This window comes from Poecilia reticulata, chromosome 19, assembly GCF_904066995.2.
Source record: "Poecilia reticulata chromosome 19, P_reticulata-male-v2, whole genome shotgun sequence".
Classification (NCBI taxonomy): Eukaryota; Metazoa; Chordata; class Actinopteri; order Cyprinodontiformes; family Poeciliidae; genus Poecilia; species Poecilia reticulata.
This window is the reverse complement of record NC_088848.1, coordinates 25359826-25374564: the sequence shown is the minus strand read 5'-3', so window position 1 is coordinate 25374564 and position 14739 is coordinate 25359826. Positions and strand designations below refer to the sequence as shown.

Genomic DNA, 14739 nt, shown 5'->3' with positions numbered 1-14739 from the left:
CCGGCGGAGAAAACTGACGTCATCACCTAAGGACAACAACGGAAGGAGGAGGTAGCGGATTTTGGTGGATTAAAGCAACGGCCAGCTCAGGGTTAATCCCCAGACTGTATCTAACGCACCCATCGAAACCGTCTGCAACGTTGATAATCGAAGCAGAGTGAACACATTTCAAGAAAACGACAAGTACGGGCTGAAAACAGTAACCGGACCGAGAGAAGCAGAGTACTGTCTCCTTGGTGACCGTGAGGGGGTATGTTAATCATCAACAAGAACTCTTGATTGACTGACACCGACATATTGACTTTGATTCTGAGCAGAATCTGTTTAAAAGCAGCTGACTTGTGGAGAATTGGTGGCTAATTATTCAGAACCACAATGATGAGTGCATTACTTTAAAAACACGTAAATATTAAGTGTAGCGTACAATGAATGAATGAGTGAAAGATTTGAACGAAGTTCGAATCAACACGTTGGGTATTTATGATTTGTCATTGCTGAAATAATAGGATAAAGCTAGCTGATAGTTACAGGGCACACAAAATTAAGACTTACAGAAAAAATTTCTGGAAACACGGGTTGTAATGTAAAATATGACAGAAGACTGGGTTAAGGAAATTTCTAGTATACTACATGCTATCTCACCTAAGAATCTGTGAGAATTTGGAAACTGTTGCTCTTTATTTCCCAAATTTTTGGGGTGGGGGCTGGTAGAAGGGGATGGATATTTCGGCTTCCCGAAATAATCTGTTCCCCCTCCATAACATGGGAACAAATTACTTTACCGTGTTTATTCCTCTCAACAAAAAAAATCCTGTATAGTTGGTAAAAATTGCTCTTCATTTGCCAAAGTTATGAAGAATCATATATAATAGCTGCCTGAAATAACCGTTGGTGCTCCATAACAATGGAAATAATTAATTTACCTGCAAGTCTTTGTGTTTAATCTTCTCTCCACAAACAACAAATCCTTTAAATATGGTAACATTTGCTCATTATTTGAAAAAGTTATGAGACGAACCAAATATGTTAGCCACCTGAAATAAACTGATCCCCCATAACATGGGAGCTAATTATTTTTTCACAAACTCTTAACTGTATCTATTCCTCTCATTACAAATAAATCCTGTATATATAGTAACATTTGCTCTTTATTTGCCAGAGTTACATGGGGGGAACCAATTATTTCAGCTTCCTGAAATAATCTATTGACCTCCAAAGAGCTTTGAACAGGGGAAAAGGTTATTTCAGACAGCTAATATTTGGTTCCCCCCTTCTAACTTTGGCAAATATTGCGCACATGTTTTCAAACTTACAGGATTTATTGTTGATGATTAGAGGAATAAACACAGTTAAAGACTTGCTGATAAATTTATTTGTTACCATGTTATGTAGGGGATCTACGGAAGAGAATTAGGGGCACTGAAAAAAAAATCTGACATTTTTCTCAGAAAACGTAGAACTTTTTTTTTCAGTGGCACATAAATAAATTTTAGAATTCAGAGGACAAAGTCAGTATTCTGGCTGATGGGCGCCAGCAAGCAACCAGGTTCAGAATCACAGATGCGAGTTGTGGCGGACAGCTAGCGTTCTGGATGTCTGATCCAGCAGAAAGATGTCTGATTTAAGTGACTTTTTACGTGTCAGAGGGATCCCCGAAGCTTCCATTGCACTAATGGAAGAACAAAAGGTGAGTGAATCAAATGAGATAGTTTTGTGTTTAAAGCCAAACAATTATGGCTAGTTGTTAGCATGTTTAATAGCTTATGCAGTTATAGGGATAAGTGTGATTCACAATGTTAAAAGGATTCAGGACTAGTTGAACATGTTGGCCTAAATGTGTTGCAATTTTCCGATTACTTACAAAAATGCTGTTTTTGATACGCCAAAACAAACAAAAATTTACGTCTTTTTGTTATATTTTTTACCCATGGAGGTCGCCATTTTTTCACCGCTGGATTGATGACGCATAATGATCCATTCTGTACCGGAGTCTACAGAGTAAACACAGGAAAGCTCATTTTACCCCAGTAGTTGTTTATCATATTGCGTTTGACTGGTGTCATTTTAGATAATGCCGCACTGTGTCACTAACGGCTGTGATAAAAAAAAAAAAAAAAATGAGAAAGAATCTGGATAATTTCCCACATGAAAGAAAGGAGAGCGCAGTGCGAGAGCCGGAGGAACACAACGAAGCACCTAATCTGGACCCTGGACATTTCTCCACAACACTTTGAGCCATTTATACCAGCAGAACCAACGACGGCTCTAACAGACAACGTTAAGGCAGCCTTAAGGTGATCGCTACCTTAACGAGCTAAAAATAAATGCCGTGCTGCGGCTGAAACAAGCAGAGCTGGACGCTCCTAGGAGCTATACCGCCTGCAATATTGACATCACAGATCGGCCAGGTCCATGGAGGTCCGGTCTGCACTGAACTCTAAGCAGCACAGCTGATGCCAAACCAGGCACAGCTACAAACGTCAAAGGGTGCGTTCACAGTGCAGCCTGAAGTGACCCAATTCCGATTTTTTGGCAATTCCGATTTTTTTGTCGGGGCCGTTCACACTGCCAGTAATTGTGACCAGTATGCGTCCTGCAGTGTGAACGGGCAAACGACCTGAAAGTGTCCCGCATGCGTTTTCAGTGTTCAGCCAACCATAGACATAATATAAGAATAGACACCTCATGGACTGCTCTGCCAATTGTCGCTGACGAGACTTAGGGCGGCCATCTTGGAGCGGTCCACCACTCAACTCGGCATGTGTTTAGCAGGCACAATCAGTGCATTTAATCGATCATAACACACTTTTTTGTTACTGGAAACCATATTCAAACATCTATCAAAGCTACATTCATGAACAATTGTATTTTTAAGTATGTTTTTAATACATAGTTCGGCATATTTAAATATGCTTAGTGGCTTTAACAATAGAATAGGAATGGAATATTCTGATATCGATGTATGATGAACATATTACAAAGCACACAGCCATTCATAATTTATTTAATAAATTATTTAGTAATATTAATACATATTTATGTAACTATACAAACACAAATAAATAATGATTAATACTGAATAATATATATTAGATGTTTATATATGTACATATAAACATGTACAGCCTAATATATATTATCTGTCGGCTGTTTTCCAGATTTCTAGCTTCACAGATTCAGCAGCTGAGATTGAGTCCAAAATCCGATGTGAGATTCATCCGTGCTGCAGTGAATCCGTCTCTCTTTATAGATATCTCCCTCTTCTTCCTCACATCGTGTCTTTAGGAAACCTTCAAAACAAAACCAGAAGATTTGGGATGTATCTTACTTTTGACAGAGTGAAAGAATTACATATAAATAATAGTCTTTACCACCTGTGTAAACTTTGCTGGTGAATGTTATAACTAGAGGTGTGCCGATCGATCGGTCACCGATCATAATCTGGGCAATTTTCGTGAAAAAGTGCATGATCGGTGGTCGGCGATCATTGGCACTTGTTGCCGATACCGATCACCTGCATGTCATTTCGCAGCCTGCCTGTGCAGCTGGTCTCCTCTTTCCTTCATAAGCGATGTGGAGCTATAACGCACTGAGTGAATGGGGAAGTTTGCGTGTTGCCGCGGAAAATTGATGCACGTCAAAATGCAACTCCACGAAGCTAATACGACATAAAAACAATGCCATACTTGACGGAGTTTGGCTACATCGAGGCTTACTGCAGTAAAAACGACATACGGAGGATCAGATAGCAGGAAAAGCAGCGCACAGCTACAAACAAACACCCGGATTACCATGACGGTCAGAAAGCTAAACAAATAACCCGCAAAATTATTTAAGTCTTCAAGCTGCGGTTCTGCTCTCGCTGTTGAACCGCTGCAAAGCGCTACAGGTAGTACTATTTCACAGACGGAGCGCCGCTTCTGCTCCACCTGGCAGTGACTCTCACACCGAACCTTTGCTTAAAGCTGCAGCATCTAACTTAAAAAAATACATTTTACATACGCATTAAAACTTTCGCTGTCCTAACATGAGACAGATAATCTCTAAAAAAATAATCGATCTCCTCCCTGCTCTGCATAATTACTCCGCTCAGTCAGAAACAGCCACTCAGAACTAGCAGTAATCAGCTAGCCGCCATGCTATCAGGAAGTTTTCATTCAGTAACTCAGGATTGTTTATTGTAATGGATCCTGTATTTGCCTTTGAATGTTAAGTTTTATACTTGAATTTTTTTGTCAATGTTGAGAGGTTTTATTTTGACTCTTTGCATTATTTAGCCTCTTCAGAGCCTTTATATGTTATCAGTCTGTTAAAGATAGTATTACCGATAGCAGTACAATTTGCAGAATGCCTGTTTTGTTTAGTTTTCTTCTCGGAAAAAGTTATTAAAAACAAGTTTTTGTCTAAATTAAGGTGAATTCATGGTTCCTTTTTCCACATAATGTAACCGGTAGTGTTTATGATTTAAAAAAATAATAATTATGTGATTGGTATCAGTGATCGGTATCGGTGATCGGTATCAGCAGGAAAAAACCTGATCGGCACATCTCTAGTTATAACTCATAATATAAGTTTTATAATATATGTTACATTGTTTCATTTCTAATGTAGGCTCTTGTGTCAGATAATCTAAGTCAATGTTAGAGAATAATTAATTTTTTTATATTTACAGAATCTCAGTTAGCCTTCATAGCGGGGCTGAACCCGGTATTACACCAAGCACTGTAAGCTAATATTAGCTGGTATCTCGCCGGTGGACATAAATACAGTAAAGTAATATTCTAATCACAATATATACACAATAATATGTCCATCTTACTTGTGAAATGTTGTCTGTGGAGCCCTCACATCAATAGTTCATCGATCCGAACAACAATATCCCTCAGTGCTGAGGCATCTTCTGCTGTTTTGGTTGAGCAAAGTAGGAGGGACGACCGCTCCAAGATGGCCGCCCTATTTCCTGCGCCGGAGCAGCTAATGCGGGGCCTACTCTTATATTATGTTTATGCAACCAACCGCCATTAAAAAGAAGTGCTCAGTGTTTGCGGAAGTAAACATGGAGGCTAACGGTGGAGCTTAGCTTACATATTTGAAGTTGTTGTCCGGATGGAGCAGCATATTAACAATCATATAGTCCGTCATAGTTGTTGTTTTTCTTCCCGTTTGCGCGTTGAATAGTGAGATTTGTTGAGAATCAGTGACGTTCAGTTCGGATGAATGCGACCTGAACGTTAGGTGGAGCTAGATCACTGGTACTGTAAAACCATTATGACACTGAACGCAGTTCATACCGTTACCTAACTGGACACTGCTTCATAAGTACTTACTTGATACAAGTACTCACTTGATCACAGTCCGACCAGAGGTAAGTGTCATTCATTGTTTCATTATGAAGCTGAAGGCAGCAGCAAAACACCAGTTAATACTGTCCTCTTCCTCTGTTTGTTCCTCCTCATCTTCATTACTTCTTCTGATTTCTATGTTCCGATCGTTTTCTATGCGCTCTGGTTCAAATTAAAAAGGCTTAATAACGTTTCTCATCACTGTTTTTGGCTGGAGGAGCCAGGCAATTGGACCTTTACACACCCAGAATGCATTGCAGTGTGAAAAACATGGCGACATTCCTGTGAAAATATTTTATTAAAATTTATAAAAACTAAATAACCTACAGTATTATTACTGTATTGTTTTTACATCTGAGATAAATATTTCCCAAATAGGGTCTATTTTTATAACTAGTCGTAGTTCCCTTTAAATCACACAGATGAATCGAGGATGTAACAGCTGTTGATTGCTGGAATTGTCCCATAAGAATTTGGTGTGTTTATTTTATTGTTCTTTTGGTTAAATGTTTCACAATGAAATTAAGGTTAGCAGTATATGTCAGCCGCCTTCTAAATAAGATGTCTGCTGTGTTAAACTATGTAACTTTTAGTTTAGCAGAGGACAGAAACTAAGTACGTATAAAGTGACATTAAAGCTGCAAGCAGCCTTGAACGGCGCAGCTTCGGCCTATTGGCCATCGCGGGGTTTCCAGCACCGCTTTCCGCCAGCCACTGCTGACGCTCTCACGTGGCTCCTGCATTCGTCCGTCAGGCGATATGCATCAATGCATTCGGCATTGCTCCCCGGCGATGCACAAAAAATCTGGTGCAGATTGGGCCATGTAGCGAGAAGGTACAGCTGTTTGATTAATCTAGGCGGCACAGTGGAGTCAAGTTACAATATAATGCTACTGGGCTCTTTAGAGGTTCACCAGAGTCAATCATAAAAAGTCTGGTGCAAATCGGATGATGCATATGTGAATTAGAGACGATCGTAGACATATGGCAAGCATTGCAATTCGCTATTTAGCCACGCCCACACAGTTCAGCCAGCAGCCAACATTCACAGAGTTCATCATCATTTAAATTTATGTCAGTTGGCACAGCATTCAACCCATTTGAATCATAGAGTAAAAGTAAGACATCCTTCAGAAAAAACAGGTAACTTCCTGTCGGAGGGGGGCGGGGCTTAGATGATGTCATCAATTGACCACGGGAATGTCATCAGGGCTGGTCTATAATGAGACATGGAAAGTCTGATGCAGCTCTGAAAGTCAAAGTTTGACATGCTTTGATGTACGAGAATTCTTTTGATAACTTTTGACCTTCAATGTCACAAGAGTGTGCTGAGTGAGTTTGAAGTCTGTATCTCAAAAGCTGTAGGAGGAGTTTGATCAGATGTGACGTCTATAAAATAGAGGAAATGGCGAGTTTGATTCAAAATGGCCGACTTCCTGTTGGGTTTGGACAATGGCTAAAAGAGACTTTTTTATACATTTTGACAAGATACACGTGTACCAAGTTTCATAATTCTGAGCAAAAGCATGGCTTGGGGCTGGTCATTTAAAATATTCTAGGGGCCACGCCCACCAAATATTGCACTGGATTCCTGTCCGGGGTTGGATCTTGATCAATCCTAGTGCGTTTGGTGCAGCTGGGCTCAAAATTGTGGAATTCACAGCCAAACGAATGGCAACGGCGTTATAGGTCACTTTGCCACGCCCACCTGCTGCATCAAAACCAGCTGGAGTTGGAAACCTCAACACACCAACATGTCTTCTGTCTGTGGACTGGACACAGTTTCATGTCAATTAGGTAGGTCAAAGGGGTCAGATAGCGACCGTTCACAGTGAAACATGACATTTCCTGTTCTCAGGGGGCGTGGCTTAAGTGATGTCAAAATTTCACCATTGTGTCTTGTAGAGTACCCAAAGATGATAAATCACTGAAAGTTTGGTACCTCTGAGTTTTTGTGTAGGAGATATAACAGTTTTGAGGTTCATGGAAAGTAGGTGAACTTTGACCCCTGGTATCAGCCCTTCAGCATGCACGAAAGTCCCCATTTTGATAACTTTTAATCAGCCATGCCTTCTGAACCAACTGACCAAGTTTGAAGCCGATCGATGGAAATCCCTAGGAGGAGTTCGATCAAATGCGAAGGCTTAAACGGCCAAAATGGGGTCAAAATCGGAACTTCAATCCAAAATGGCCGACTTCCTGTCATACTTGCACTATGACATTAATTGTAAATTCTGAGCGTCTTGGGGAGCTCTAAAAGTGTACCAAATTTCATGTCTCTACAATGAAGTAAGGTAATAGGAAAGGGTCTTTTGAAATTGCTAGGGGGCGCCGTTGAGCTGTTTCTGTTGCGATTTTTGCATCGACCATAAAATACATAAATTTTTTGCAGACTTGATGTGTCTGCCAAGTTTGGTGAATTTTTGAATATGATAAAGCCCCCAAAAAGCCGATTCATTTGACGGAAGCTGAATAATAATCAACATTTGAAAAACAATAGGCCTTCGCTTCAAACTTATTAATGTGATGTTTAATTTTTGTAATTAAAAAAAGTGCTGTTTTGTGAGCAATCCCTGCTTGAAGTTTGGCAGTTGACTGATCAAATGCTCAACCAATGGAAACGCAGAATGATGGTGCTGCTGTTCCAGATGTTAACAATATTTCCTTGTGTGGTTTTATGCGTAATACATTTTACCTTAAATAGACTGTATATTTATGAATTTGTGAATTTTGAACTTACATAAACAATCCAGTCCTTCCTCTTTCTCAGTAAAATAGAGCAGTGTTTTTCAACCTTTTTTGAGCCAAGGTACATTGTTTTAATTGAAAAAATCACTAGGCACACCACCAACCAAAAATCGATGCAGTTATTGCAGGAGTGCCTAAATGTAAAAATATATTGTTTTCCAGAAAGCACAATCAAATAACATTATCTGGGTTCTTCACAGAACAAGTCAGGAAATAAATAATAACACTACTGGGTTCTTCACAGAACAAGTCAGGAAATAAATAATAACACTATTAATGAAATAAATAATAACCAAATAACCCTTTCTGGGTTCTTCACAGACAAATTCCAGGAAGGATTATAGTCGTATTTTCCCAATTATGAGCCACACTGTACTATAAGCCACAACCACCAAGTTTTTTCTTTTTAAACCAGTAAACATACACATATAAGCCGCAGATATCTCTACCGCTCCAGGTTGTCCACAACATGCAGCAGAGGGGGACGGACAACCAAAATTTGAGTCATAACAGGTCAATTGAATATCACATTTAGGGTTGAAAGAAAAAGTTGCCAAGATTAGATTTAACAGAACTTATTACGGAAATTTCCGAACGGTAATTGTAACAGTAAAAGTGCTGGTCCTTCGTGTCTGCTACTAGCATGTGCTAAATCAGTGGTCCCCAACCTTTTTATTACCGCGGACCGGTCAAGACTTGGAAATTTTGTTGCGGCCCGGGGGTGAGCGGGGTAAGGGGATGAACAGTCAGATAAGGCTTCTGCATGTTGGTGTTCCCACTAAATACTGAATGTGCCCTATTTGGGTTGGCCCTTTTGTAGCAGCCTGTGGGGTTTTCCCTGACTTGGAACGAGAATACAACCCATTGAATGTGACAGGTAGCCAATCAAAAAGCGCGGTGACGTAAGAACAGAGGGGAATCCCAAACAGCTGACATAGCGCAACTGAGAGTCCGGTGGATATCGGAGATGATATGTGGAAATGTTAATTATTAAATCTAAAGGTCATTATGTCTATTCAGTTAAAAATGATAACTATGAAAAAACATATTCACCTCCAAATCATAGTGCAGCATAGTGTTACGTCTTTTATCTCTTAAAATGACTCCACAAACTATCACTATTGCTTCTACATCGTCATCCGTGTTTGGTTATTCTAAATTCCTGCTATGTTTGGGGTTTTACTGAATTATCCTCTGGAATAGGGATGTTCGTGACTGGAATTGGTTCGTGTTGCTCCTGCCTTGGAGACACGAACCGATCGAACCTGTTGTACTTTTGTCAGCTCTGTGGTCACAGATGTTTGGAGACTCGGCCGACAATTCTTAAATCTTTCCGTCTACACCAGACTTAAGACTCACAAGCTCGACTCATCTCCTCTCGACCATCGCCCAAACGCTCTGACTCTGGTCGCTATGGTAACGTTTATCCCTTCAAAATAACAGAAGCGCCACAAAAACGAACATTTTACTTTTGTGAAAATTTTAACTCACAATAATTACTAACAGGAGCCCTGAGCTTGTTTTTCTGCATCTAGATGGTCCCACCTGGGAGTGATGAGAGACAATAACACCCGAGCTGTGTTGCTTGAACACAGCCTGCTTGGTCTCTGTGGCAAAGCAGCTTGAAGCTTCATTGCCTCATTAGCAGCAGGTCGCCGCATGTTATGCAGAGCGGGCTTGTAATGTGGGACTCACCTACTGCTCCGGGATGAATCAATTCTCCTGTCTCTTCTCTGGGCCTTTTCCTCTTTGCAAAGAAACTTTCCGAAGACATCTGATCTGTTTCTTACTCATTTTGCTGCTTGTGGGCTCAATGTTGGCGCGCAAGTAACCAGGCTTCCAATGATTCACTTCCTGCTAAAGAGCCCCCTTGAAGAAAAATCCACGTATAAACGGCTTATAGTCCGGAAAATACGGTAAATGGAAAAAAAATCTGGTATTGTTCAGGGGGCCGGACCGGCCCGCGGGCCGTAGTTTGGGGACCCCTGGTTTAGATCCTTAAGTTTTAAATTAAGCCAAGATTTCAAGGTTTAAACTACAAAGCATTTCTGTAAACATGTATCACTGTAAAGATTTTAAACTGTTGTGTATTTTGGGGAGTTTTTAGTGTTACAACAATAAAAAGAAGCTATTATTTACCCATGTGAGTACCCATCACCTTTTGTATATCAACTTTGTAGTTGATATTCTGCTTGTGTCATTACAATACAGATGATGATATCCTATACAAAGCCCTTACTCTGACATTACTACTATAATCATAACACATATTGAACATAATTTGACTTGTTGGATACCTGCACTATGAGACAGAATAGTGCCCAAAATAGATACCCAGATATCATTCCATCAGTGAGAGACCATTTGCAATTCTGAAATTGTATCTTTAACTATTTAAAAAATCACATTTAAAAGACAAATACATGTCATTCTGCCATCTTATTGAGTTCATGTGTGCCAGTCTCAGGAATTCTGGTTCCATCCTTTTCATATCTTTACATCCATCCATCCATTTTTCAAACTCCATGCAGAAAGACCGGTTCCGGGAATCGAACCCAGAACCTTCTTGCTGCAAGGCAATAGCTCTCATATCTTTACAGTCAATTCTTTATTTTTTTGGTTATATGTCATGCTGTAAAGTGAAATAACACTGTTTGATCAAATTGCCTGATGACATTCTTGAATTTGGTGTATAAAAGCCACATGTAAATATTATTTAATTTATAGTAAAATGCATATTATGCTAGAGATTAGGCTATAGCTTTTTAGGCCTGTTCAAATGAAAAATGAGCTTAACCAACATATTAAAAACCATAACAGAAAGGTATGGACTTTACCAAGCTCCGCCCAGAAACGCCCCTCGAAAGTCTCACGTGACTCCATGTCTCACAAACAAAGCCTTGCTGTGCTTAGCTTCTATGTGTAATTTAATTTCGACTGACTCTCTGCAGAGTATTTCTGAGTCGATTAGTGTAGCATTTCTGCCGGATTTTCAAAAAATATCAGCCACGACAATGGACAGGGGAACCAACAAGTTCATGTCATCTTTTTTGGACGACATCAAGGTTTTTGAGCCATGTGATGCCTCCAAGATTGTGCGCGTCACAGCTAAATGCTACCGGTTGATGAGGAACACAGCAGATCCTCAGACCCTCAGCATAAATATAGCTGTGGACAAGATCACTGACGCCTATTGTTCTTGCAAGGCTGGGTAAGTCGGGCATTCCTGGCTTTGAGGGTGATTTCTGTTGGCAAATGTTCGTATGTGCCTAGGCCTGATACACTGTACTCGGAGGCTAACACGATTAGCATGGCTAACACGATTGCAGTTCAGTAAAAAGCCTTTTCAGGTAAAATAAAATCTTTAATGTATGTCAGATACGGTACACATTGCATATTGATCTGTTCAGCTAACGTAAGACTGTGTATCAGACAGGCTTCAAGGCGGAGAAATTGTATCGGTACTGCCATTATGCTGTACTTGGCTAAAAGTTTTTCATAATGGATGTGTGGTATTATTGACTTTCTTTATTCATTCACTAAACACAAAGAAAGCAACGCAATAATACTTACACCAGCAGACACTCCTTTGTTCTTATTGATCCTACAACGGTTGAGCTGCAAATGCGGTCGTTTACAAGCTTTGATGCAAGCAAGGCATTCCGCTTCAGATTTAGGAAATCTGTGAATTTTAGTTCCACAAATACAATCAGGATATCTGACATCGCCTGTGCAGATACCCTACTGACAGTGGAGAACCATTCTTTTTCGAGTCCTGACGCAAAAACCTTCTGCCGGTCTGCTAGTCCACAATGTACATTAGCATGTGTTTACTACTGTAGCTTGCGTTTGTGAGACGGTCACGCACGTGGTAGCTGCGCTGTGACGTAAAATGGGCATTAGCCAATGAAACGTGGCCCCTGTGGTAAGGTCCATTGGGTAAAGAAACAATTTATTAGCAAAATATTGCAAAAAACATTATTTTGCTAATCCCAATATCACAAAAAATGCTATTGGGATTCTGAATATTCTGAATGACCATGTTATTGGACAATTTTGCTTGAGGTTGATCAAATAATCTTAGTTCTTGCACTGCATTGTATAGTGTCTATTTATAACATTTGGAACAAGCAGATTTCTTCAAAAACATACTGAATTAAAGCCGCAAGCGGTGTTGGAGGCCCTCGCAGCGAAGTGCGGCGAAGGCCTATTGGCGACTGCAGGGGTTCCAGCACCGCCACGCTCTCGCCACCGCCGACGCTCTCGCGCAGTTCCAGCACCTGTCCACCAGGTGACACACACTGATGTCTTCCTCAGCGCTCCCTGACGATGCACAACCCCAGTAGAACTGAATTGCAATTTACAGCTATTGGGCTCTTTAGAGGCTAACTAAGGTCAATCCTAACAAGTTTACTGTAAATAAGATGAGGCATGTATAATTTAGAGCAGTCTTTCTTCCAACAGAAAGAAAGACTGTTGTAAACTGCTCTAATAGTTCCTTCCAACAGGTGACTTCCTGTTAAAAGGGGGCAGGGCTAAAGTGATGTCACGAATTGACCATTTGAATGTGATGAGCTCTGGTCTGTGATATATCAATGAAGTTTGTTGCAGCTGGGAGCCTATATGGGGAAGTTATTCCATCTTGATGTTTCATGGCAATGGCCAGATTTGGCCATGCCCACATGCTTTGACATAGGAAAATTCCTTTGATAACTTTTGACTAGAGATGTGCCGATCAGGTTTTTTACTGCCAATTCCGATTCCGATCACCCATATGAGGGCCTATCACCGATACCAATCACATAATTAGTATTTTTTTAATCATAATCACTACCGGTTACATTATGTGGAAAAAGGAACCATGAATTCACCTTCATTTAGACAAAATCATGTTTTTAATAACTTTTTCCAAGAAAAAATCAAAACGGGCATTGTACAAATTGTACTATCAGTAATACTATCTTCAACAGACTGAAAACATATGAAGGCTCTGAAGAGGTTAAATAATGCAGAGTCAAACTAAAACCTCTCAACATTGCCAAAAAATTCAAGTATAAAACTTAACATTCAAAGGCAAATACAGGTTCCATTACAATAAACAATCCTGAGTTACTGAATGAAAACTTCCTGATAGCATGGCGGCTAGCTGATTACTGCTAGTTCTGATTGGCTGTTTCTGACTGAGCGGAGTAATTATGCAGACCAGAGAAGAGATCGATTATTTTTTCAGAGATTATCTGTCTCATGTTAGGACAGCGAAAGTTTTAATACGTATGTAAAATGTATTTTTTTAAGTTAGATGCTGCAGCTTTAAGCAAAGGTTCGGTGTGAGAGTCACTGCCAGGTGGAGCAGAAGCGGCGCTCCGTCTGTGAAATAGTACTACCTGTAGCGCTTTGCAGCGGTTCAACAGCGAGAGCAGAACCGCAGCTTGAAGACTTAAATAATTTTGCGGGTTATTTGTTTAGCTTTCTGACCGTCATGGTAATCCGGGTGTTTGTTTGTAGCTGTGCGCTGCTTTACCTGCTATCTGATCCTCCATATGTCTTTTTAACTGCAGTGAGCCTCGATGTAGCCAAACTCCGTCAAGTATGTCATTGTTTTTATGCCATTTTAGATTCGTCGTGTTGATGCATTTTGACCTGCTTCACCCCACGTGCTTCAATTTTCCGCCGCAACACGTAAACTGTTCCACATTGCTTAGGATTTGTTGCTGCGCATTTGCGCAGAGTTAAGGAAAGAGGAGACCAGCTGCACAGGCAGGTTGCAAAATGAGATGCAGGTGATCGGTTTGTGTGATCTGCAACAAGAGACCGTGATCGGCGATCACCGATCATACACTTTTTCACAGAAATCAGCCGATTATGATCGGTGGCCGATCGATTGGCACACCTCTACTTTTGACCCATAATGGCTCAAGACTGCGCTGAGTGAGTTGAAGCCTGGATCTCGAAAGCTCTAGGACAAGTTCAGATATGACGTCAATAAAACGGACATGATCTAAAATGGCCGACTTGGGTTTGGACCATGGCTCCCATATACTTTTTTTGTAGGTCCTGACAAGATACACATGTGTACCAAGTTTCATAATTTTGGGATAAAGCATGGCTTGCGGCTGACTTTTTAAAAATATTCTAGGGGGTGCTGTGGAGGATTTAGGCCATGCCCACCAAATATTGCACTGGATTCCTGTCCAGTGCTTTACTGGGCTGGGCTGAAACGTGGAATCTAGACCCAAACGTATGGCAGTGGTGTGACCTGTCACTTCGCCGCGCCACCACGACCACGCCCACTGAAAACGTTTGGCACTTTAAATCAAGTGAGAACAACTTGTTATCTGTAATCTGATGCAAGATCATCTTGATTAGGTCAAGAGAGCCAGAGTTGGAGCTTTCCAAGTAAAAAAAGTAACTTCCTGTTCTGAGGGAGCGGGGCTTAGATGACGTCAGACTATGACAACATAGGATCGTCAGGCAATGAGCCTGAGCTTTTTATGTTAAAGATATAGCGTTTCGTTTGTTTTGGCGAGTACGCCAAGTTCGCTGCTCTGCCACGCCCCCTGAACATATACAAAAAAAAAACGTAACTTTTAAAGACCCATGCCTTAACGGCCTTATGGGACCCTTTCTGATCCTGATGGATGAAATCCAT

At 40.6% G+C, this 14739-nt stretch overlaps 1 protein-coding gene across 1 annotated transcript in view; it reads left to right on the top strand.

The window, feature by feature from the left end:
- bbs1 (Bardet-Biedl syndrome 1) overlaps positions 1-14739 on the top strand; it is a 35585-nt gene continuing 20846 nt past the window's right edge. Inside the window, exon 1 of the mRNA XM_008438119.3 lies at positions 1-250. The gene's annotated coding sequence lies outside the window, so the exon portion shown is untranslated. The remainder of the gene's footprint in view (positions 251-14739) is intronic.